Genomic DNA, 24,457 nt, shown 5'->3' on the forward strand with positions numbered 1-24,457 from the left:
AAATTCATTTGGGGGAATAAATGGGCGGGCGGCCATCACGTTTCAGGGCCAAACAATGACATTTAGCGTTCTCCTCCTGGCTGTCAAATGTCAACGGGGGTCAAATCGGACCCCGACGGTACGCGGGGAACCACCGAGGCGCGTGGGGAAGAAAAAAAATCCATCCCTAAAAGCCGGGCCACCGCGTCGCCGCTAAATACCGCTCGCCGCTCGGGGACGCTGCCTTTTTGGCCGGATCGATCGCCGTTTGTGTTTATGGTCGCCGCTGCCGGGCTCGCGTTTAGCGAGGTCGTCGTCGCCAACCTCTTTCACCCTGACGATTAATTCCGATTGGCTCATACCATTCATAACATTCTCCTTCTTGATTGCCATTTTTTCTATGACAAAACCAAGCAAAATGGTGCTACGTGCTAATAAACCTGCTTCAATGCAGCACTCCAAATATAAAAAAATAAAAATATACTGAAAGCATGCAAGGCACTAAATAATAAACCCTTAATTTAAAAGAAACGTCAGATCAAAACATGAGCCCTCCAAGGTATACAAAAAAATAACGTATTGAAGTTGACGTTAACGTACCGAACACAGATTTTGTATTGGTATTGTATTGGCCTAGTGCTTCCAAGTTGGTCAACATGCTCGGCTTTTAGCACTTCTTTTGGCACATTGCGTTTGGGACACCCCAAAGGAACCTAACGGACGGTGGACGAGCGGTCAGCACGTCCGCTTCGCAGTTCGGCGATGCAAGGGTTCAATTCCCGCTTGGGTTTCCACCTTCCTTTTTACATGTTTGCCCCATGCCCGTGTGGTCAATAGTGGTCAATAGTTCCCCTCCCGCCCGCCGCATGTCTCCAAAACAGGCATGCTAGGCTAGGCTAATTGAGCACTTTAAATTGGCCCCAAGCTGCGAGTGATCACTGCTCTGTCTTTTTGCGCCCTGCAATTTGGCGGGCGACCCACCGGCGGCCCAAAGTGGACCGGGATGGCGTCCAGCACCCCCGGTCAGGACCAGCGCTACGGAAAATGGATGACGCGTCCACGACGGACGGGGAAACGGGGACGCCGGTATCTTGTTCATTTTCAGCTTGCTTCCGAGCAAAAGCGTGCTCGTCCAAATAAGCCAAATGTGTGAGCGGAGTGTGTGTGTATATGTGTGTGTGTATGTGTGTGTGTATGTGGGTGGGGGGGGGCTTTCGGGGGTTAAAACGACTGTCTGTCTAATCATCTGCACAACAATATTTGCTGTGAGGCATTCTAAATAGATTATCGTGAGTCCATCTGTGTCATCATTGATTTATAAGGTAGGCGTTAATCTGCTCGGGGAGGGGGGGAGAAAAGGGGGAGGACGGGAGGGAAGGGGGGGGGGGCTCCACGACGATGACGACGACGACGTTCGCCTCCCCTTTGGAACGGGGAGGAAGTGGAAATAGGACGGGAAAAAAGGGAATCCAAAAATGTTCGGCATCTCTTTTTGTTTGCCGATACAAAAGAGGCTGGGGGGGGGCAGTGGGGGGCTTTTTGGGGGGAGTACAGGAGGAGGAAAGGGAGGAAGAGAGACAGAGAGAAAGGGGGAGAGAGAGAGAGAAACAAGGGCCATGATTAACATATGAATGCTATATGCAAATGGCGGGGAGAGAGCAGATGTTGGTGCATTTAATTGACCTATATGTGAATTGGATCCAAACCTTTCCGGAGCCCGTCGAGTGCCGTTTTGGACGCCGCCGGCGCTTAAAAAAAAAAAAAAAAACTGAAAAAAAAGGCTGGCCGCAACCAAGCGCCGTGCATAAACGGACAGAAAATGGCCGACCCGGGAAAATTAGCCAAAAAGATTACTGGCAACAACAACAAAAAGGTCAATGGGTAAAAAAGTCGGGAAATGGAAACAGTCAGAATGGACTACAAATCATCCTTTTTTTTGATTGTTTGTTATTGTTTGTTATTGTATTTTATTTGGAGTGTGATGAGATTTTTTTTGGGTAGAAATGAAATACATTTTTGGGAAGGCTGATTTTTTGCAGTGCGCAGAAAGAAAAGTGAGGACTTTTTTATAACAAGGGAACAAAATGGCATCAAAATAGGACGAGCTTTTACAGAAATGATATCTTTTTAAGAGATATTATTTTTGCCGGGAATTAAAGACGTATTTTTGATGAAACAGCATTTTTTACAGTACGCGAGACAAATGTCAGTTAAAAAAAGTTATTTTTTAATAGTGCCTCAAATAAATTTCACTTGTTGAATTGAGGAAAATGCTTTGGTTAAACTGAAAAGATTGAATCTGAAAAAGAAATTTTAAAGACTCAAATGAAATCTTTAACTTCCATTACTGATGAAAATCACATTATATTGTCATTTGGGCGATTTTTTTTTCCCGCATATGATTTGTCGAAAGGTGCTTTCATCTGGCACGATACACGTGACGAAAACAACGTGACGCTCCGTAAAGAAAATCCCCGGAGAAGTTTGAGATGAACGGCGCCAATAAAAGCCAATTGCTACATCGGAGCGTTTCTTCCCCGAAATGACATTTGCCGTCGACCAAATTCAATTGTTTCAAAACAGGATGTGAAGACATTTTTCCTGGGCTAAAAAAGGGCCCAAGTTTGGGCTTTGACGACAACTAAAAAAATCGGATTTTCTTTAAGCCAATGGGTTGATTAACAAGGCTTACGAGCTGAAGGAAATGATGGGATGGACGGACGGACGGAAGAGACGTTCATCAATAAATAAGGAAGCAGCGAGTGAAGGTGACACCGCGGCGGGCGCAGCCATTAAAAACACAGAGGTTATTTTCCCATCTCTCGGTCCTCCTCGTCTGACTGGCCGTCTGGTGGCCGGACGGACTCCGCCCACTCCACGCGCACACCTTCTCGCCAATGTCATTCAATCATATTCAATTGCCTTTTGTCCATGGGCCAAAAGGACCGCCCCTTAATCATAATAGCGTGAGACTCAGAAGCGAACCTTCGTTTGTGCGAGCGAGCGAGCGAACGAATGAACGAACGTTAAGACCGTCGGTGGCGGGCGAGAAAAAAATAAATGAATAAAAATAAAACCTAGACAGCGAGACTCCCTAACAAGCGTGACATGCACTAATAGAAACATAGCTGCCACATATTATTATTATGTTTATTATTATTATTTTTTTAATATTTTTATTATTTTTATTTTTATTTATTTTTTATTTTTTTATTATTATAATAAAAAGGACAAAAAATGAAGAAAATGTGTCAATATTTTGTGCAATATGAATTTGAAAATGAAAAAAAATGATATATTAGAAGGAAATGGGTTTCTACGACTGCGCTAGCTAGCACACATCGCCAAAACGAGAGGTTAGCGCACTGGCTAGCTACAAAGATCTCATTCCGGGTGTGACGTCATCTTCTGTTGGGAGATTTTTTAGGGGGCGGGGCCAAGAAAGTTGATCTCATTTCATTGTGAAGTTAGGGGTTAGTTTTTTTTCTAAAAAGGTCGTATTTCGCAACACCTTGAAATCTTTTCTGTTAGCATAAACTGCATTTTTGGGGGAGAATGAATCAAAAGGGCCACGCCAATGCCAATGTTTAGACATCATGTGACCTGCTATTTACGTCCGACCGACCCGTCTTCTACGGGCGTCTTCCGGCGGGCCGCCGCCCGCCAGCGTGTAAACATGAAAAGTGTCAACAACGGCAGGAAATTGAAATCCACGGATAGCGCCGATGGAGCACCCCCCCCCGCTCAAGCTGTCCGTGGACGCCGTGGCGCCACGCTAACAATGAGATGAAGACACGAGAAAAAAGCCTTGAGTCATTTTCTGCTATGCTTTAAAGAGCAACCAGCGTCCGTCCGTCAAAATATTTGTCAATAACGCGGGCTGGTTGGGTGGTTGGGGGGCCTGGCCCCGCCCCGCCCTGCCTGCCTGGCCCCGCCTCTGTTTACACAAATGGCGCTGGCTTCATGGCAACCAGATGTTCCCCCCATGTATACAAACACCCTGAAAGTCCTCTTGAAGACATTCCAAAAGCTTCACTCCAATTTCAGAGCAACGCGATATTGCGCCATACACGCGTTTTATGTGATATATATGTATTTTGTTACATTTCTTTTTCAACCAGTGCGCCGCACTCTCTTCGTTTCCACTTTGAAACCTTCCGCAGATTGACCCTATTTCACCTTTGACCATTTAAGATTGTATTAATAATACCTTTTTTGCAAAACTTGAAAAACGTCCACAACGCCCACAAAAAAATCCCCCACTAGTGTAAATTGGCCTAAAATGAAAAGGAAGTGACCTAAAATCAACAGGACGTGGCCCTAAAATTAAGGACATGACACAGAATCAACAGAAAGTGAACTAAAAATCAACAGGAAGTGACATAAATATCAATAGGAAGTGACATAAAAATTAACAGGAAGTGACCTAAACATCAACAGGAAATGACCTAAAAATCAACAGGAAGTGACCTAAACATCAACAGGAAGTGACCTAAAAATCAACAGGAAGTGACCTAAAAATCAACAGGAAGTGACCTAAACATCAACAGGAAGTGACTTAAACATCAACAGGAAGTGACCTAAAAATCAACAGAACTAACCCTGAAATTAAGGACCCGACATAGACTCAACAGGAAGTGACCTAAAAATCAACAGGGAGTGACCTAAACATCAACAGGAAGTGACCTAAAAATCAAAATGAAGAGACCTAAAAATCAACAGAGTGACATAAATATCAACAGGAAGTGACCTAAACATCAACAGGAAGTGACCTAAAAATCAAAATGAAGTGACCTAAACATCAATAGGAAGTGACCCTAAAATTAAGAAGGAAGTGACATAAATATCAACAGGAAGGGACCTAAAAAACAACTGGATGTGACCATAAAGTGAAGCAGGAAGTGACCCGAAACGGATCATCTTTTCCTGCCATTGTCGACGCTAGGCGTCCAAACGGCGAGTTACTCAAGAAGTTCGCCCCAAACTAACGAGACGTAAAACTGAAAATCTCCACGGAGACGCAAAGCCAAGGCTGGTATTTTCTCAAGATGTTGTCTTGTTGTTGTTGTTGAATTTGTAGTTGTGGTCAAGTGTTTTTGTTTGTAGCGCAAATGGCAGGAAATGACATTGAGAAGGCCTTTTTGGAGCGCCGCCGCCAGGTGTTCAAACAGGGACGGCGACAATGCGTTTTGATGTGGTAAGTGGATAACAGCGGCCCCCGCTACGCTACAGCTATTTCAAACCCCGCCTCCTCTCCCCCGTCTCCCTCCGCCTCCATTCTTATGTTAACACGGCCAAAGCGGCGCGGGGGCCACCCGGCAGCAACTTAAGTCAAATAATCTGCACGCACACACACACGCACACATGTACGTACACCCACCCGTACACACACCCAAGTAGACACAGCGGAGGGCGAGCGGGGTCACCGGCGTGCCTTTAAAGCATATTACTTTCAGACGAGACTTTGAAGAATAATAAACGCCGCGCTTAACGCCGGCGCTTTTCGGCGGCGGGAAATATCGGACAAAAGCAAACACGCCGTCTTCGTTCATCGTTTTTTTTTGGGAGGGGGTGCTGGTGATTGTCTTACCCGTAAATTCTTCTTTTCGTAGTAGCTAGGTTAAACTATGCTCCAAAAAGTGACTTTACCTCGAAGAAAAATGATCGCGAATGAATACTTTGTGTTGAATCGGAATCATCTATGCAAGAAAATGCCATAAAATAATGATGTACAAAACTGGAAAGTAGGGACATAGAAAAACATATGGGGATGTTTTGGGAAAATTTTGGCAAAACTGTACTTTCTTGGCCAAATTGGGCTCCAACTTTTGGTGGGCCTTGATTGTTCATGTGCAGCTAGATGCCTCGTAAAGCAGGTTCTACCAAATGCTAGAGCTCATGTGTCAAAGTGGCGGCCCGGGGGCCAAATCTGACCCGCCGCATCACTTTGTGCGGCCCGAGAAAGTAAATCATGAGTGCTGACTTATTGTTTTAGGATCAAATTAAAATGAAGAGTATATATGTATATTAAATTTCCTGATTTCCCCCTTTTAAATCAATAATTGTCATTTTTTAATCTATTTTTCTGTGTTTTTAGTTCAAAAATCATTTTGTAAAATCTAGAAATATATTTAAAAAAAGCTAAAATAAACATTGTTTTAAATATATAAAAAAACTGAATATTCAGGGATTTTAATCCATTTATTTATAAAAATCTAACTATTATATCTAAAATGGTCCGGCCTACGTCAAATCAAGTTGACGTTAAGTCTGACACACTAGATCATATCTTACATTTACGAGCAAAACATTCAAATGAAAATCTCATCATTCATCATCTGAAATGAAAAGCAGGCGCACTTTTGACAGCGGCTAATAATAATAATCGGACATAGGCTTTGTCATCATTGACTCAACAAAAGCCTAATTGTCATCATACCCACCCATATGTAGGTAGATATATTTTATACTATTTGGTGTAAAATTAGTGGTCCAGGAAGGTTCTGGGGTTATGTTTAGCCAGGAATAGTGTCATAAACACGGGTACTTTTGTTACAAATAGTGCTTGTATTGCAACCGGGCCATGTCGGTTCAGGTTGGTAGTTTTACCCAGGAATAGTGTCCCAAGTGTGGGTACTTTTGTTACAAAGAGTGGTAGTATTGCAACCGGGGCCTGTCAGTTCTGGAGGGGTATTTTACCCAGGAATAGTGTCCCAAGTGTGGGTACATGTGGGTAAACCCCGTTAGCCATCGTTCACTAGGGCTAGCTAGCCCGTATGCTAGCCATCTAACAGTGGTATATGTTACGCTAGTTTCGCTCCAAAAACAAAGCAACACAATGACCATACGTCCTTTGTCACTTGTCAAAGAAACATCGGGATTAAAACAACGGAATGGGCTAACTACCGACCGCTCCGTTTTGTTGTAGTTCAGGCCGTTCGTGTCGTTTTAATTTCCTACGCAACATGCACCGACCATTTCCAAATCAAACTATTTCAGGGGGCCTTCAAACCATTCGGTACGCTTTCAAATGGGAGAAAAAAATGCGTCGATTGACCTCCAAAGGCGTGTTTATACGCGCATCGGCTGTCCAAACAGCAGGAACCCAGCGTACGCCTCCTATTTTTTTTTTTAAACATTTTTTTTTTCAATCCCCAGGAATGTCCGATGGCGTCGTCGTCGAAGAATAGAGGGGGGAGATTTGATTCTGGTTTATTTGAAGGGGCCGAGGTAATGAACGCAGCATGTCCTGGCCGTATCTGGCCCGGGGCCTGAAGTTAAACAAGTTTATTGTCAAATGTTTGCGTTCTCAGCGGCGGCCGAGGAGCCCACACACACGGAATATTATTTCATACTCCGAGGGCGGGAGGAACAAAAAAAAAAACGGAGCCGGGGAGGACTTTGGAACGCTTATTGTTTTTCATTACAATGAGAGTCTTTTTAAAATAGATCAGCCAGGACGTCTGAAGGTGTTTACACAATTCCCTCATGTTCCAGATTAGCATTCGGATTTTTTTTTTGGGGGGGGGGAGCAACGCCGACCAGACAAGCGGGACTTTTTGGAAGGCCGGCGCGTGCGGCCGCTACTTGCAAACTGTTGCATTGTGGGACAGAGTACGTCTTATCTGGAAATGACAACGTCGGCGGGCGCAAAGAAAGTCTTCGCCGGTGGCTTTTTCCATTGGAGTGGATGTGCCAGCGTACGTTTGGCAGCTGAGTAAACGTGCATGTAAACATACAACTTAACAACTTCAAATGATGTTACCAGTTAGCTGTTATTTTTTTTTTTAATGGTAGTTCAAAACATTAGCAGAAGCATTCTAGGTATACTAAGCACCACAGGGCCAAAAGACAAAAATAACTTTATGTGGGTTAGTTTGGCCGTGACTAGTACAGATTTCCGGGGGTTTACCCGGAGATGCATCGCAAATTCTGGGAACTTATTTTCATTATGCTGTACTTTTTGTATAGTTTGCAAAAACACAATATTTCAATTGATGTAAAAACACGATAATAGCAGTTTGATTTAAATTTTACTATGTTTTTTTTGCATTTTAGATCGAATTTGATTGAATTTTAGATCGATTTTGCATGAATGGCACTCACCCCAGAAATACTTCGGAAATGAGACAAGGGTTATTCAGATATTTCTTAGGCCAGCAGAGAAGGCCTTGAAGGCCCTGACGGCCCGCCACTGATATAAGGTGATGTCACGGAATTGATTTAAAAAAACACCTTTAGTATGTAGAAGTAGCAATGTACAATAAACCCCGCCTAGCTGCGGTTCAACAAGTAGCGGGCTAGCGCCATCGATCCATTTGACTGCTAGGCCCAAATCTCGACTGGACCATTTGAACCTTTTCAATATTTAATCACCGCGCGCACCCGGCCTTTTACTACAGATGGCGCTCAATGGAGTGAGCGCACGCACGCGCGGCGCACATACTAAACGGCGGCGCGATGGCCGTCCCGCGCCCAGACCGCCGCCGCCGCCCGCTTCGACCTTGAGCGGCCATATTCATTACATCATTAAGTTACCTCTTCATTAACTTTTCATTGTTTATGAAGAAGAAGAAGAAGACGAAGAGGAGGGAGGGGCTAAAAGACAAGGCGTAAAAGAACAAATGCAGAGCAAGTTTGCACTGGATGGCGCCTTTTTTTTGTCGGCAAGTTATTTTTATGATGTTTGCGCAGCGCCGAGGCTGAGCGGCGAAAGATCACGCAGCAATTAGCGAGCCCGACGCGTTAAGGCGGGGGAACAGAAAAAAAAAAAGGAAAAAAAGAACGTCTCAAGAGGCGTTAATAAAACAACTTTAAACATGCTGAGCAGGACATTTATGCAAATGGGGGGAAAAGGAGGGGGAAAATGCAATGTGTAATCAAATTGGGGCAAGGCAGATAAAGCATCTTTTTCCTCTGTGGGTGTTCTCGCTTTTCTTTCGCAAGTCGCAACGCAGAAATTTGCATTTTTTTTTTCACCGCTTGCTTTGGAAGGCAAAGCCCGACAGCGAGTGATTTTTTGGGCGCCATGGACGGAGGTAGACGTGCAATTCTATTGATTCGAACAATCTTTTCACGTGTGTTTTGGGTGGAAATTAACAATAGGTGGCTACACTTCCACTCCCATCCACATGTTGGCAGCACTCAGCCGCCTTGCCTTGCCTTCTGCCGAAATAAAAAAATGTGTGTTGAAAAACTGCTGTTCCTTTAGAAGCATCTAAAGTAAAACACTTTAAATGCCCAAACTAAAAATGTTTTACAACATTATTGTGACACTTAAGTTATGTTATGTTACAATTTGAAGTTCGATACGTTATTTTTCTCTCATTTTTTTGAAATGGCTGCTCATTATTGAGTGCGATACATCATTTAGGTTGGCACTAAGGCAGCTTTGGGTGTCTAAACTTTTTTTTTCATGTGGTCGTAGTAGACATGAACTTACGAACGAGTTACTATGAGAAAATTTGCTCTGAAATTCAAGGTATTATTACCATATTTTCACGACTATAGGGCGCACATAAGTCTTAAATTTCCTCCAAAATAGACAGGGCGCCTTATGTGCCTTGTGTGTTTAAAATAGAGCAATAGCACTCGTTACTGACACTGCGCCTTTAAATGTGATGCGCCGTATAGTCGTGAAAATACGGTAGTTGTATTCATTCATTGTATCCTATTATTAGTTCTAGTCTAAAATATTGCCGTTCCGTTGACTTCCTGTTCCGTGGACTGACTGAATCGGGCTCGGCGCGTCGAGTAACGTTGTCACGGCCGTCCTGTCGGCGGGCGTTTTGACAAAAGAGGTGGGCGGAGACCGCGCCGTCATCGGACGTGCGTGCGCGGGTGTGCGCGTGCGTGCGTGGGCGACATGTGTCGGCGGTGGGAGGGGCGATGGCCCCAGGGACGGCGTGTCACATAAGCTCCATCACAAGGGCGCTTTATTGGGCCTGGCACGGGTCAGACCCTACTGTCGTCTTCAAATATGGCCGACACCTGCTCGCCGGCCAGCGTCCATATGTGCGCGCATGCAATTCATCTGCTGTTTCCAGGAGGAGAAAAAAAAGAAAGAAAGGAGAGTGGAGCGAGGAGAGATTTTTGTGGGGCTCATTTACTACCACAGAATTTTGACTTTTGGAAAAAAAAAATCACGTCTCATCGATTTCCTTACATTGGAATTTTTAGGGCACTTTAGTTGTGTATGGTTTTTACTTCCTGTAGTTAAGGCACGACGTACACACGCAGATAATGACATTTCCATCCACTTTTCTATCCATGCAAATTGAAATATTTAGCTTTGTATTGGATATTTTGATTTGACAAAATGCCTCTTCTGCTTTTGTTTTTGTTTTTCTTCACTATTGGATTGGAGTAGGTTAATGAATAAATAAATACATGAATAAATATATAAATAAATAAGTGTGTTGCTGAAATATATATATAAATATATATAATATATATATATTATATATTATATTATAATATATATATAGATATATAAATAATTTCAGCAACACACTTATTTATTTATATATTTATTCATATATATATATAAATGCCTATATAAAAGCTATAAAGGCTTTTTAGACATGAATAGATAGATAATAAGTAAGTTAATAAATAAATACATGAATAAATATATAAATAAATAAGCATGTTGCTCAAGTACATATATATATATAAATGTATTTCAGCAACACACTTATTTATTTATATATTTATTCATATATATATATATATATATATATATATATATATATATATATATATATATATATGTATTTCAGCAACACACTTATTTATTTATATATTTATTCATGTATTTTTTATTAACTTACTTATTACTTATCTATTCATGTCTAAAATGCCTTTATAGCTTTTATATAGGCATTTATTTATATTTATATATATATATATATAATATATATGACAATTTTTGGTAACTGGTTTTTATGATGCATAATATATATATATATGACAATTGTTGGTAACTGGTTTTTATGATGCATTATATATATATATATATATATATATATATATATATATATATATATATATATATGTACATGCATGCATAAGCAATTTAAAAAACGACATCATTTTTAAATTAAAAAAGAAATAAGTATAAACTGCCAATTTATTTTGCCTTGCCTTTTATATTTTACAGTGCTTATTTTTATACTCAATTCCATTTTTGCCTCTACGGTGCTAGTTTTTCCCCCATTTCTTAGTAATATATTAGTTCAATTGAGCAGGATTTTGCTTTGCAATTGGACAATTATTCCTATTAAATACATAATTCTTTCCTTTTCTCTTTTTTTTGCTGCATTTTGCCAAGAAAAAGCCAAACGTGTGCGTCGATGCCACTCTGCCTCCACATTCCACATGTCTGCATCAAACCCGCGCACACACACACGTGCGCACACACATATACACTCACCCCCGTACACAATCAGCATATTATTAATACAGCGGAACATCCCAATTCCCATGTCCTTGAAGTTGTTTTTTTGGCCAAAAGTACAGTGGGCCTCTTGAGGCGTCCATATTTGACGTCACGTCGGACGGGAGCCAGCGCAAACTCCTCTTTCGCTCTTTCCATGAATTTTTACTCAACAATTGGGCGCTAAAAATGATGATTCATGCCCAAAAAAGCGTGAATCATAAGTCAGTATTTTATGATAAATGACAAAAAATGTTTAAAGGTGGAAAAATAGTTGGTCATCGCTAGACGTTTTGTGATTTTTTTTAAAAAAAGGGGCGTCTCTATAAAAAAGAACATTTCATAATTTTGTGTTATTTCCATATGTGCTATTTAAAATGCTATCAAGTATTTTTTTAAAACATTTCATAATTTTGTCTTCTTTCCTTATGTGCTATTTAAAATGCTATCAAGTATTTTTTCTTAAAAAACATTTCATAATTTTGTCTTCTTTCCATGTGTGCTATTTAAAATACTATCAATTTTTTTTTTTTAAACATTTCATAATTTTGTGTTCTTTCCTTATGTGCTATTTAAAATGCTATCAAGTGTTTTTTCTTAAAAAAACATTTCATAATTTTGTCTTCTTTCCATATGTGCTATTTAAAATGCTATCAAGCATTTTTTTAAATATGTCTAGAGCTAAAACTGTCATTGTCAAAGCAGTACATCTATTTATTTTCCCATTGAGTCCAAATTTCATCGTGTTAAAAGAAATTGATGTGGAAAAAAAAAAACAAAAATATTAAATAGCCTCCATTAATCAAAATTTGCAAACATCTGCTTTTGATTTGAAAAGCAATCACAGAGTTACGAAGTGAGTCGCACTTTTCTCTTTCATTAGCGGCGGCGATTTTTAAGCCAAGACAAAATACTCAAAAAAAATGGATCACATGGCTATTGCGGATGAACGGTCGGTCCATCCAGAATAACGCCAAGTGGCGCTCTCATTTCAAAGGCAAACTTCATCCCCATGCACTGTATCATCTCGCTTATTCTCATTATTCTTACTATTATGATAGTAATGTTTTAATTAGCCACGCAATAAGCTTTTTGGCAGCGCCGCTTCCTTCCAGCTCGGCAAAAATCTGCTTTTTCTCCCCCTAAAACAATGCCAATGTCATGCTTTCTCTCAGCGGTGTGACAGCGTTTGTGTGTACGCACATTTGTGTGCGCACGCGTGTGTGTGTGTGTGTGTGTTTCATGCCTTCCCCGATGGAGATAAGTCTGAGTGGTTAGGAGCGAACAGATGTCAGCTGGTGGCGGCTGCCAGGAAGACTGAACAAAGCCAATCAACGTGGCCCGGCTTCCCGTCCAAACGCGGCGCGGTGGCGGCGGCGGCGGCGGAGGGACACCCGGGCCGGGTCCAAACGCTATTTCGCCAGCGCCAGCGCCACAAAATGGCGTCCGGCATCTTAAGAGATGTTTAGCGCATCCGCCTGGCCGTTCCAAGATCAAGGGTCCAAGGGTACGCGTTAAAAACACGGCGTTGTGAAGGGAGACGTGGGCTAAATGGATCTTATTTAGCCATGCGTCCACTCACGTTTGAGGCTGCACGCGCCATTACTTTGCGCTCGGACGCGTTGACGGATGGGCGCGGATGGGCCAAATGGGCCCCGCCCAACTGGCCGCTCCATTTGCGCGCCACGCTTCCCGACATCCCAGCCAAAGCGACAACGCTGGAGCTTTGGGACAAAAAATAACGGACACATTTGATCCTCTGCAAGAAGTTGAGGAAGTGAACGCAAGTCCGGCCAAACCTGTGTTTTTTTTATGTAAATCGTCATCAAAGGCACACACAAATTGGGGAGGCGCTTTTTCTCCCAACCAATGGGAGCTCAGCTCTATCGTGACAATTTCTAAATCAAATATTAAGTACCGTATTTTCATGACTATAAGGCGCACCGCATTATAAGGCGCACCGTCAATGAATGACACATTTTAATTTTTTTCCATATATAAAGTACACTGGATTAAGCCCTGTCTATTTTGGAGAAAACTTAAGACTTTTAAGTGCGCCTTATAGTCGTGAAAATACAGTAACCGTTTTTTTGTTGTTTTTTAAATCACAACAGCCTAAAAAAATGAAACCTAAATGTTTTTTTTTCCAAATCACTATAGCCTATAGCTGAAAAAAATGAAAACTAAGCATATATTTTTTCACGACAGCCCCCCCAAAAAACTGAACCTAACCGTTTTTAAAAAATAAATCAGTATAGCTTAAAAAATGAAACCTAACAGGCTGTCGGTGGTCAGAAAAAAATACCGTATTTTCACGACTATAAGGCGCACCACATTATAAGGCGCACCCTCAATGAATGCCACATTTTTTTTCACATATAAAGCACACTGGATTATAAGGCGCCCTGTCTATTTTGGAGAAAACTTAAGACTTTTAAGTGCGCCTTATAGTCGTGAAAATACGGTAAGTATGAGTGGCAGGCCCAGGAAAACTAGGAAAAAAGTGCGACTTATAGTCCGGAAACACGGTACAATCATAAAAATTGAGCAGAAATTTAATTGTCGGCGAATTAATATTGGCATATCGCGTGCAAAGCCCTGATCTTTTTTTTCTCGGTCCCGGTCCAGGGGGACGACCCGCCGGCTTTGTGGAGGATGACGCACACTTTCAGCCCCCCCGTCCCCCCCCCCCCAAATTTCTACTCCCCCCACGCCATTGTGAGCGCCGTTGAATGGGAGCCTCTCTCCGTCCGCCCCACGCCGCCCCTCCTCGTCCCTCCCCGCTCGTCGCTAGCACTAAATGCATCATTAGACAGCTAGGCTGGCGCGAAAGTGCGGGGACAATAGCGGGGTAAACAAACCAACAGGAAGTCACACAGCAAATGGCCCCGGCTGGCCGTGGCGTGTGGAGAGCTTCCGTGCGGCGTGATGGCGTGGAAAAAACTTTATTACGTCCCACAAGGACGCCGTTGTTGTGCTTGCGCTCGTCTCTTGGCGGAAATCAAAGGTCTCTCTGTTAGCCTCCCCCTACGGCACCCCCACGGCACCCCCTCCACGCCTGGTCCCCGCTCGCCCTTTTGTTTGATTCCTTTCTTTTTCCTCCATTTTCTTTTGGGGCGCACACACGCAAGCGGCGCACGGCATGGTTTCACGTCCGCGCCGACGATTGTCCGATTGGCGTGGGAGGGAGGTTCGGCCGTAGCGACGTAGCAACTTAAGATCTTTGTTTTTTTGCTTCATTTCTGCTCAAATTTGAATGATTTGGAGAGCCACTTTTATCTATTTTTTTTTTAAATGTTAGATATTTATTTACTAGTGTGACAAAATGTTCACTTTTTTTTTTTTAACTAAATTTTTTTGGACCAACGTTATTCCATTCTAGTCAGAGAATAATAATTTTGAACATGAATTCATTTAGTACTAGTACTTAGTATTAGTAGTAGTAATTTTTTTAAACTAATTTTTTATTTCATTTTTTTTAAACTATTTTTTTAACTAATTAACTAATTTATTTTAATTTTAGGATTTTTTTTTGGAATTTTTTTAACACTGGATTTTTTTACCAATATTATTCAATTCTAGTCAGTGAATAATAATTTTGAACTTGAATTCATGTATTATTTGTCGCTCATAAGGTGACTAATCTGCTCGTTTTTTTACGTCCTTTACACTTTTGAACATGTTTTAAAATTCCAGTCAAATTTTACTTTTTTTTCTGACCAGTGCTTTTCATCTAAGGTTAATTTAGCTTTATTTTGTCAGCAATTTGTATTTATTATTATAATATTTGTCATTTATTGACAACATAATGTGAATTGTAGAATTTATTGACACTGTGGTCAGTCATGTACTTATTTTCTAACATTTAGTAGTCATTTTCTAGTGAAATTGCATTTCTACTCAAATTTGAATGATTTGGAGAGCCACTTTTATTTATTTTTTATTTGTTTTTAAATGTAATGTATTTATTTATTAGTGTGACAAAATGTTCACTTTTTTAAAACTAATTTATTTAAATTTTAGGGTCACGCTAGATTTTTTTTGACCAACAATATTCAATTCTAGTCAGTGAATAATAGTTTTGAACTTGAATTCATGTATTATTTGTCGCTCATAAGGTGACTAATCTGCCCGTTTTATTACGTCCTTTACACTTTTTAAAATTCCAGTCAAATTTTACTTTTTTTTCTGACCAGTGCTTTTCATCTAAGGTTAATTTAGCTTTATTTTGTCAGCAATTTGTATTTATTACTATTATATTTGTGATTTATTGACGACATAATGTGAATCATAGAATTTAATGACGCTGTGGTGATTATTTACATATTTTTTGAACATTTGTGAGTCATTTTTTAGTGAAATTTGACAAAGTTGGGGGAAAATTTAACTAAGTTGACAAATATTTTTCCTAGTTAAATGTGACTCATTTGTGAACAACCTTTATTCTTAATGTTATTTATTGATGAAATAACGTGACTCGTTAACTCATCGAATTAATTTCACGCGTTTATTTTAAATTCACTCTCCGGATATATACAACACACAAAATATGAACTTTAAATTACCTTTTGCAAGTGAGCTGGGATGACTCCAGCACCCCCATGCTTCGGAAAATGAATAATTGAATGAATGGTAGAACAAATACAGCAGTTTTTTATCGTCAGATTTTAGTTTTGTAGGTGAAAATGAAGTCTGAGTGCGCTTTTTGTTGTTGATATTTTTGATCAAAACAGCTCGTCCACTTTGAAATGTCGATGTTGACGGCAAGCCAAGGATCAGAAAAGATGAGAATGAGATTTCAAAACACGAGGATTAAAGACGCTTACGCTTAAATGCCGCTTTCATTTGCAAGAAGATCAAGAAAAGCGTTATTAAAAATGTTTGCCTTTCTTGACCGTTTGGCGGGCCACCAGAACGGCCCGACGCCAACGTGCGCCGTGCGTGCGTGCGTGCGCTAGTTATTCTGGGAGATGATCAAAAGCAACCTCCGTACCAGAAAAAAAGAAAACATAAGGCGTTCTCAGCCGTGTGCCACCAAAACAAGTTTCAGGATTCACGCCAGAGTCCGAAACGCCGCGCTTTTAGCCGCCATGCTAATGAGGGCCAACGCTTTCGGTCTATAAAATTTAATTTAAAAAAAACATGCAATCAGTGACGTGCAAAAAAAACCTGGCAAGTTTTTCTGCCATTTAAAAACAAACATTTTTTTAGCATTTTTTTTAAGCCGCTACTTGTTTCCTAGCGCTGTGAAGCTAGTCAAGCTAGTCCAAGGGTGTCAGACTCGGGTTGGTTCGCGAGCCGCATTAGCATCAACTCAATTTCACGTGGGCCATTTTAGATAAAATATTTAGATTTTTTTTATTATAAATGGATTAAAAGAACTGGATTAAAAGCCCTAAGTATTCAGTTTTTTTATGGATCTAAAACAATGTTTATTTTAGCATTTTTTATATATTTTTAGATTTTACAAAATGATTTTTGACCTAAAAACACAGAAAAAATGATTAAAAAATTGCAGTTATTGATTTAAAAGGCGGAAAATAAGGAAATGTAATATACATCTATATCTATCATTTTAATTTGATTCTAAAACTGAAAGTCACCACTCATCATTTACTTACTCGGGCCGCACAAAATGATGTGGCGGACCAGATTTGGCCCCCGGGCCGCCACTTTGACACCGGTGCACTAAATACTGCATGGTATCACACAACATCACCACACCACTCCTTAGCAACCGGCCTGGTTACCGACGACACATTGCTACCGATACGAGTACGCTACGAGCTAGCGGAAATGGATTAGCATGGTCCGCTAAAACTAGAAATGGAAAATCCCCATTTTCAGTTTTTTTAAGGAGGGAAAAGTTCTAAAGAAGACGTAAGACGGGGTTTTACGTCATGTTGAAATTGCGGCTCCCCCACCCGGACCCCCCTCCCAGGGTCCCCCCACCCCACGGACGACCGGGGCCGGGACCCATTCTTCTTTCGGGGGGCGGCCATTGAAGTCTTTAGCGGGCGGCGCTATGAAAATTCATCAGGATTAAAATGACCTCACACGCCAAATGAAAGTTGGGGCACAATGGGAGCTTGTATCTTTCTTTTTTTCTTTTTTTAAAGGCTCGGGGCCATTGTTTTGTGACAAAGTGGGCTCCACTCCACAATGACCACCTTTCACACGCACGCACAGCGACCGCCGAGGGAGACGGATTTCACATATCAATCAAAGCGGGAGGGGGGCGTCGAGGGGAGGTCCTTCATCGCCCGTCCGCGCTTGGGAATAGCGCTTAGCGCTTAGCTCGCCACTCGGTGGGGAAATGAGCGCACAGGTAATGAGCGCCAGTCAGCCACCCACCGTGTTAGCCTAGCACGTCGCGGCTAATCACGGCAAATAATACAGAGCGCAGCCCAGTTAAGGAACAGATAATCAATAGCCGCTTTTAAATATAGCATGGGCGCTAATGGACCTACTTCTACTTGGACTTGATGTATGGAGTCGAGTATTGAGACTCGCCACTTGGAATCGATGGAGCAATGCAAAGAAGGGATGGATTTTTAACTCTTTCTTATCGTATACTTTTTTTCATTGAATTCATAGCGGGAGCGACCGACGTTAACTGGAAAGTGTCCCCAAAATAACGCAAAACAAGTGCTGCGCTGCAAAAAGTGACCCAGAAATCTAGTGGCGCAAATTGGAAAAGCATCCTCAAAGCAAAAAAGTCGACAAATAAATGAGGAAAAGGCTTTTTGTGCCAAATGAATGAGATAAATTGCCCACAAAAATAATACTGGACGTCTATTTATGACAGATGCATTTAAATTCGATGACGTAAATCACTGTCGATGGCAGCCAAAGACTTAATTTGAGCGTTTTTGTTCTGGTATTTTTTTCCAGCCCTCCCAGTGTTAAATGCTTGGACGCCAGAAACGTGAGTATTCGTGTTAAAGTTTGAGTGAGGCCCTTCATCGTCTTTTTGTTTTTATTTTCTCTTAATTTGATCTATAAACAATCCTAATTGCGGCCGGCACGGTGGACAACGGCTTACCGGTCCGCCTTGCAGTTCTGAGATCGTGATTAGACCCCCAAATTCCGAATTTTGAATGAACCTTCTGTCCGGGCGCCACTTGTTTTGCCACTTTTCGCCATCGCCGAGCGTCCTATCCGTCAAATCCCAACTCAAGGCGCACGGCTATATTTAGCGGGCGGGCGGGCGACGGCGTGGAATCGGGGACGAGTGGGCCTTGCACCGACCGGGCCGTGACACAGACGTATGTTGGAGCTAATTAGATCACGATAATAGCTTTAGGGCCCCAGTGATCAATGCCTGCCGGCCGTCTTTTCTCTCTGCGTCAACTTTAGTCACGTGCGCACGCGCACGTAAGCGGGATGGAGCTCAATCGCTTTCGCTCAGAAAATACAGAAGAGGCTAGCACAAACATAGCCAAACTACGGCCTGCGGGCCATATACGGCCCGTTAGGCCTTTTAATCCGGCCCGCCGACGTTGTCCAAATTATTATAATTTTTTTTTCCAAGATGGCGCCGTCACGCGGAAGCCAGTGGCAGTAGCTCTGTCCACTCTTATTTGTTTTTCGGGTTTTACAGCCCTTCTATCTTTTTTTGGATGCAAGCAAACCTTCCGCCTTCAAAACCAAGCTGGTTTTATTTTTTAAGCAAATATCAAGACAAGTCGTTTGCTCATTTCCCCACACTGGTTCCGTTAAAAGAGGCCCCCGCATGTGGAAAAATATCGGAAATTATTGGATGACCTGCATGAGAAAGTCTGCCGTCGGTTTTGTGATTTTGGAAAAATTGACACTGTTTATGTTTCATATGTACTGTTAACGGATGTAGTTTTTATATGTATCGTATCTTGTGCTGACCCGGCCCGCCTGTCAAATTTTTAAAGTCAATTTGGCCCCCGGGCCGAAAAGTTTGCCCGACCCTGGGCTAGCTTCTTGCATTTCGGCGTTTTTTTTTGTTTGCTGACGCATGTGTGGAGTTTGCATGTTCTCCCGGGCTTGCGTGGGTTTTCTCTGGGAACTCTGCTTTCCTCCCACACCCCCAAACCATTCACGCTAAGCTAATTAATCCATCTAAATTGCCCCCAGTAGTTGTCCTTTGTCTCGCACCCTGCCATTGGCCGGCCACCGAGTCAGGGTGAGCTCTGCCTCGTCCCCGTAGTTAGCCGTTCTCGACTCCGGCACCCCCCCCGTGTTTCCAAAAAATAAACGAGCGAATAAAGTGCGCCCTAAGCCCAGCCTTCATTTCTTGATTAAAATGGCACTTGAAAGCACGTTGAAAAGTCGAGCACCCCGTTAGCGTGTGTACCTAACGAAGCGTCCCCGGCATCCATTTTAATTACGGCGACCGGGTCGTCGTTAGCCGCGCCTTTGGAACTTTTCGCTTGACGCCGTTAGCCGCCGCTAATTAGAGTGCCGGAAATACGGCCCGTTTTTTTTTTCAAGGGTGCGTCCCCCCCCGTCGGTTTTCTTTGACCGACGCCATTAAAGACTTTGGATATTTGTTATTAAAAGCGAAGCGTACGTGGGCCCGCCGGCCTGCCCGTTATGTAGGTCATGTGGCGGCGCCGCGCGACTATTGGACGTGGGCTTAGCTCGCTGTTTGTCGACTATTAAGCCATTGTGCCGACTCAGCGCTCCTTTTTCACACGGCTGTGCCACGGAACGGAGGGGGTGAGGAGGTGCGGGGGGAGGGGGGGGGGAGGCGGTTTGGGGATCACCTCGCACACACCAACACACACACACACACACACTGGAAACACTCACGCACCATTTCACACGTCTTTGTACATGAACCTGTTGGCGTTTCCCGAGCTCGCCGCGTTCTGGAAGTAAACTCCCCGACCTGAGGCGGCGACCCGGTCAGCGGGCGCGGCGGCGCCGCTTCTGCGGTCAATTAAAAACAGTTTGGCGTGAGTTGATGTCCAATTCATAAACATTTTGATTGATTTTTCAAAAATCTTTTTTTTTTGTATGTCCGACTCACAGTTTTGAGAACGTGGGCTCAATTCCTGGTGGCTTCCGATCTTACATGCTAGCCCACGCGTGTCAAAGTGGTGGCCCGGGGGCCAAATCTGGCCCGCTGTATCATTTTGTGTGGCCCGGGAAAGTCAATGATGAGTGTCGACTTTCTGTTTTAGGATGAAATTAAAATGAAGAGTATAGATGTATATTACATTTCCTGATTTTTCCCCTTTTAAATCAATCATTGTCATTTTTTAATCCATTTTTTCTGTGTTTTTAGTTCAAAAATCATTTTGTAAAATCTAAAAATATATTTTAAAAAAACTAAAATAAACATTGTTTTAGATCTCTAAAAAACAGAATATTCAGGGCTTTCAATCCAGTTCATTTAATCCATTTATTAAAAAAAAATCTAAATATGATATCTAAAATGGTCTGGCCCACGTGATAGCGAGTTGACGTTAACGCGGCATGCGAACCAACCCGAGTCTGACACCCTTACGCTAGCCTTTACATTCACTGTGTGGGTTTTCTCCGGGTGCTCCGGTGTCTCCCCCACATTCCAAACACAACAATACCACAAAAAAGACACGCTTATTAGCACTTTTGTAACGAGTAGTTCAACCGAATAATCGACGCCTTCCAAACGACGACGACGCCGATGATAAAAAAAAAATGGAGGATGCTGTCAACCGTGCGCAACTTTTCCCACCGCCCGAGAATAATCGTACGTATTAGCGCCAAGCGTGAAGGAGACGGCACAAGGCCAGCCAGCTAGCTAGCCAGTGTCGGGGTGTAAAAGCGCACCCGCGTGACAATATCCTCTTGGTCGGGTTGCGCGTGAAAGGCGGCCAGCGATAAAGCCCCCGTGTTCCCCCCGGGAGGGCGCACCTGCTCCCGTGGCAAAGACTCGCCCACTTAGAAATGGAAGAGAGAACAGGAGGAAAAAAAAAAAGAAAAGAAAAAAGACGGCGAGAAAGGGAAACGGCACGTGCGCGTACGTGGCGGAGCGTTAGCGCACCCCCTTCACCCGGCCCTCGCCCCCGAGTCGCAAATGAGCCCAGATGGTGATTGATTTTTCAAGTGTTGACATCCCTGCTTGAGAAACGCACACACACACACACACACACATTTTTTGGGTGTTGAACAAGTCAGGCAAAAATCACACCATCGAAAAGTTTGAACTTGACATCCATTCTCCACTAAAATAATGGATACCATTTTCGATATTACGTAAAAAAGATTAAATATCAGTGTTTCTCAATAAAAAACAAGTATAGACAGGAAGTGACCAAAATCTGCCGAAAATGCCGCAAAACACACTGATGTATAACCAGAAAATGAACAGGAAGTGACCTAGAAATGCCACAAAACAAACAGGAAGTCAATCAGAATGGCCTAAAATCATCAGGAAATGACCCTAAATGTACAGGAAATTACCATACATGTACAGGAAGTGACCCAAAACCAACAGAAAACACCCCGAAACCCACTGAACGTAACTTGAAAGTCAACAGGAAGTGACCAAAATCAGCCAAAAATGCCCTATAACTGAATACCTGATTGTAACCTGAAAATGAACAGGAAGTGACCTGGAAATGCCACAAATCAAACAGAAAGTCAATCAGAATTGCCCTAAAATCATCAGAAAATGACCCTAAATGTACAGTAAGAGACCCAAAACCAACAGAAACACCCCAAAACCCACTGAATGTAACCTGAAAATCAACAGGAAGTGACCTAGAAAGGACTCTAAGTCCATCAAAATCGGGCGAGGTGACAAATGAACAGTAAATCACTCTGACTTGTCTTAATAGCAACATGAAAAGATAAAAAAAGTACGAAAAAGGAAGGTTAAGGTGCCACAAATGCACCGGAATAGTCCAACTAACCCTAAACAAACAAAAGACAACAGGAAGCTAGCAGCCCTAAGTAGCCCGGAATGGACAAATCAATGCAAAGTGGCCCGGAAGTACAGTAGAAGTGACCCAAAGGCAATTGAAAATGAGCAGGAAGTGACATTGACATCAACAGGAAATGATCCACAATTAACCGCCGACTAACGACAGACGGAAAAAAAGTAGCGGTCGCCATTGACGTAAAGGGATGGTGTGGCGCCGGCCCCTCCCGCGGACGCCGCCGTCCGCCGTCGGAGGCGATTAAAAAGCCGTTAAGGACGAGCGGGGAGGAGGAAAGCAGCGTCTTAGCATCGATCGCGAGCGGCGCGACAAAATGGCAGCTGTAAATCAATTTGATCCGCCGGTGGCCAAAGAGTGTTTTGTAATGAGGTTAATGCCACGTAATGGGCGAATGCCTGGACGCTTTAACGCGGCCCGGAGGGGGCGGGCGAGCGAGCGAGCGGGCGGAGCCAAAATAGGGGGCCGGGCCGGGCGGCCATCTTGTCTTTTATCTTCATTTGTCACCGCCTCCTCCTCCGCGCCTCATTGAGCTTCGTTCAAGTGCACCGCCGGCTTTTGTCAGCGCAACCGCGACATTTATTTTACACGCCGAGCCGTCCACTTCGCTCGCTCGCTCGCTCGATTGGCTCGCTACGTCGCCTCCGTTTTGGAGCACTTAAAGAATATAAACTCGGCCGTAGAGTGGTTAGCACGTCCGGAGAGGGCTAATGTTTTGAACTGCCATTTTATTTAAAAAAGCAGCTAACTAGTAACATCATTTGAAGTTGTGAAGTTGTATGTTTACATGCACGTTTACTCAGCTGCCAAACGTACGCACTGGCTCATCCACGGTTGTCGTAGCCATTCATAATCCATCTCAATTGATCTTTACATGTGCGTTTTGGGTGAAAAGGAGCGATAGCTGGCCGCACTTCCACTCCTGTCCACTAGTCGGCCCTAGCACCCTGACACTTAGTAATCGTGCTTGGACCCAATATATCAAATTTGTCTAACGGGGGTACCCTTGTCCCATTTCCGTAGTATTTCCGGGGTGAGTGCCATTCATGCAAAATCGATATAAAACGCAAAAAGAAAACCGTGACCGGATGATTCGCCTAAAGACGTTTCGCCCACGGACGTTTGACGGACGGACAGTTCGCCGAATGAACGTTGAATGAACGCTGAGACCAGGACCAGTTCCAACAAAACCACTCTTTTCAATAAAAGTACCCATGTTTGGGACCCAGATTCTGGCTGAACGTCACCCCAGAACCTCCCTGGAAGACTAATTATATACAAAATCTTCAATAATACATTTACCCACATGAGACACAATTTCCAGGTAAAAATACCAACCAGAACCGCCCAGGACCAGTTCCAACACAACCACTCTTTTTAACGAATGTAGCCCTGTTTTGGACACTATTTCTGTCTAAACATAACCTCAGAACCTCCCTGGTCCACTAAATTTTCACAAAATCATCAATAATACATCTACCCACATACGAGACACAATTCCTGGGTAAAAATACCAACCAGAACCGACCAGGACCAGTTCCAATACAACCACTCTTTTGAATCAAAGTACCCGTGTTTGTGACCCAGATTCTGGCTAAACTTCACCCCAGAACTTCCCTGGAAGATTCATTTTATATTATTATTTTATGAAGACTTTCCGATGGACCGGACGCAACGCGGCCCGCACCTGCGTACGTTGTTACGTAAGCGTCTGGACTGGAAGAGGCGCGGGATAACGAGATTAAGAGGAGAATTACGCGGCGATACGCTAAGGCTTCCGCGAGACGACGACTCGCCGGCCCGACCCGGCTCGACCTGGCGGAGGCCCCGCCCCCGACTCACCTCTCGGGGGGGGAAGGTGCGGCGAGGTGGCGTGACACGACTTACCCTGATTAAGACGGGGTCGGCGTTAGATCCTCTCGCGCGAGTCGGCGAATCCTGTGGTGGAAAAAGAGAGAAGAAGACGCACTTTCATCAACTGGGCTTTCATCAATTGCAAAAAAAAAAATGGATGATCATACTAATGTACCGTATTTTCACGACTATAAGGCGCACCCTCAATGAATGACACATTTTGTTTTTTTTCCATATATAAAGCACACTGGATTATAAGGCGCCCTGTCTATTTGGGAGAAAATTT

General features: G+C 43.0%; 1 protein-coding gene across 3 annotated transcripts in view; it reads right to left on the reverse strand.

Annotated features, from left to right (window-relative positions):
* The window catches only part of znf536 (zinc finger protein 536), a 278,695-nt gene that overhangs the window by 100,239 nt on the left and 153,999 nt on the right, over positions 1-24,457 (reverse strand). For all 3 annotated transcript variants that reach the window (XM_077620102.1, XM_077620101.1, XM_077620100.1), the window contains one exon: positions 24,205-24,255. The gene's annotated coding sequence lies outside the window, so the exon portion shown is untranslated. The remainder of the gene's footprint in view (positions 1-24,204; positions 24,256-24,457) is intronic.

The sequence above is a fragment of the Stigmatopora argus genome, chromosome 2 (assembly GCF_051989625.1).
Source record: "Stigmatopora argus isolate UIUO_Sarg chromosome 2, RoL_Sarg_1.0, whole genome shotgun sequence".
Lineage (NCBI taxonomy): Eukaryota > Metazoa > Chordata > Actinopteri > Syngnathiformes > Syngnathidae > Stigmatopora > Stigmatopora argus.